This window comes from Octopus bimaculoides, chromosome 23 (assembly GCF_046866305.1).
Source record: "Octopus bimaculoides isolate indiv1 chromosome 23, ASM4686630v1, whole genome shotgun sequence".
NCBI lineage: Eukaryota > Metazoa > Mollusca > Cephalopoda > Octopoda > Octopodidae > Octopus > Octopus bimaculoides.
This window is the reverse complement of record NC_142950.1, coordinates 11,227,780-11,230,279: the sequence shown is the minus strand read 5'-3', so window position 1 is coordinate 11,230,279 and position 2,500 is coordinate 11,227,780. Positions and strand designations below refer to the sequence as shown.

Genomic DNA, 2,500 nt, shown 5'->3' with positions numbered 1-2,500 from the left:
ATGGAACCTGATGGTTCAGTGTTGCTCTATTAAAGTATATGGATGCAAGACATATTGATTTGTTCAGTAGATAAGTTTATTTGGCGTTGTATGTGAAGATCAACGGCGTGAATCTTATCAGCCTGGTCGTCTGGATTGCACAAGCAACTGGGGAGGAGGGGGGGGGGCTGAGTGGAGGGATTAACTGTTAAGAGGTTTAGTGTAATCTTGATAAGTTTATTCTCTCACATATTGTTTGCTCTTCACCTCTGTCCGTCTAACTGTCTCTCTCTGTCGGACTCTTTCTCCCTCTCTCCCTCTCTCTCTCTCTCTCTCTCTCTCCAGCTATCTCTCTCCTCCCGCTACTCTATCTCTGTCTCTCTTTCTCTTGTCTATGTCCTCCCTCTCTCCTCTCTACTCATTCCCTCTTTCTCTCTCTCTCTATCTATCTATCTATCTATCTACTCATTGTTTATCTACTCTATCTTGCTCTCTCTCTCTATCTATCTCTATCTCTCTCTCTCTCTCTCTTTCTCTCCCTACTCATCCTCTCTCTCATCTTATTCTCTTTCTCCCTTTGTTTCTCTCTCTCCCTCTCTTTGTCTCTTCCTCTCTCCCCTGTCGCCCCCACTCTCCCACTCTTTCCCCCACGCTATCCTTCTCTCCCCTTCTCCCCTCTCTCTCCCCTTCTCCCCTCTCTCTCCCCTTCTCCCCTCTCTCTCCCCTTCTCCCCTCTCTCTCCCCTCCCTCTCTTCTCTTCCCACCGTGCCATCCTTCTCAATAATATATGTAATATACATAAATAAACCCGAGACCTCTATATCAAGGGCGTCAAATACATGACATAGGACCCGCAACAATGTCCAATCCGCCCCCTTGGCTCACTTTCATTCTTTTATTCCTTTATTCCTTTATTCCTTTATGTATTCCAACTCATAAACCCATACACTAACCCCTTCGTTCCCTACGAAACCATCGACAACTTTTCTCTTCTGTTCCATTTTAGTTGGACCCCTGATTCGTTTTGGATTTTGCTGCACCGCGTCATATATTTCCATGACGAGAGGCCTTCGTTTCCTAGGTTTTGTTGGGTTTCGACTGTCATCGATGTTTTTCTAGCTTTGCTTTTCCTTTTTTCTAAGTAGGGTCGTTGGCCTTACACGAACCCTTTTTCAATTCTAGGAAGAAAGAGGTCATCCATATTAGTCTGGCTTTTGTTCTTTGACCTGTCCAGTATGGGAGGCCCTGTTAAAAGCTTGCACTCTATTGGCATGGCACCTTAGGCAAGTGTCTCTGAAAGAAGCCCATCGTATATATATATTCTTCCTATTTCAAATTTGAAGGGATTGCATTTTTTATTATTTTTCTTCCAGTTTCTTTACGATCCCAGGATCAAAGAGGCGTGATGGATCGATTAGTAAACAACTTCGCTTCTCCTTATCTATAATTGTTATGTTTAGTCTATTATTTTTCAACTTCATGTCCGTTTGAGTAGAAAATCCCTCAAAATCTTACACTGCTCCGACTCCATTACTCTTTCGACTCGATGATTGTACCATGTATTTCCAGCTTCAAATGCCCAGTGCAAAACTTTTACAACCTGGTCATGCCTCCACACACTCACACACATATATATACATATATATATATTCTTTTCTACTCTAGGCACAAGGCCAGACATTTTGGGACAGAGGAGCAGTCGATTAGATCGACTCCAGTACGCAACTGGTACTTAATTTATCGACCCCGAAAGGATGAAAGGCAAAGTCGACTTCGGCGGAATTTGAACTCAGAACGTAAAGACAGGCGAAATACCGCTAAGCATTTCGCCCGGCGTGCTAACGTGTCTGCCAGCTCGCCACCGACTTATATGCATACGCCCACAACACACACACACACATGAGTCACTAATAAATGCAGCTATATACAAATTAATGACTTCTTTTTATTTATTTATTTTATTTCTTTACTTAATCGCACATTTAATTAATTAGTTATCGACGGTCATCAATCATTTAAAGCGTTAATTATATTGATTTCCTTATCGATAATGTATAGCAAGGAGTTGCTTTTATAGTCTAAGGGAAATAACTCATAGTTAAAAGAAAGTTATTTCCCTTGTCATTTCTGCTTTTTATTTATATATTTATCGTAATTTTTTTTACTCTTTCTTTTACTCTTTTACTTGTTTCAGTCATTTGACTGCGGCTATGCTGGAGCACCGCCATTAGTCGAGAAAATCGACCCCAGGACTTATTCTTTTGTAAGCCTAGTGCTTATTCTATCGGGCTCTTTTTGCCGAACCGCTAGATTACGGGGACGTAAACACACCAGCGTGAAGTCTTCCACAGAAACATGGCATAGCCTACACACGCGGTTGCACCTTGAGATTACAAGAGCGTCACTGTCTCTCTTGTTCACCAGGTACTTTGTGGTAATCTCCTGATCCTCGATTGTAAACGAATAGCCTTTCAAAGTGTAATGTGATGTAGTGGTCTGGTGTCCAAGAGAGGTTGTGCTT

General features: G+C 42.0%; 1 non-coding gene across 1 annotated transcript in view; it reads right to left on the bottom strand.

Moving 5' to 3' along the window:
- The window catches only part of Trnav-aac (transfer RNA valine (anticodon AAC)), a 73-nt gene extending 65 nt beyond the window's left edge, over positions 1-8 (bottom strand). Inside the window, exon 1 of the tRNA in view lies at positions 1-8. This exon is cut by the window's left edge and continues 65 nt beyond it. This is a non-coding gene — a tRNA (tRNA-Val).
- Between the last annotated feature and the right edge of the window lie 2,492 nt (positions 9-2,500).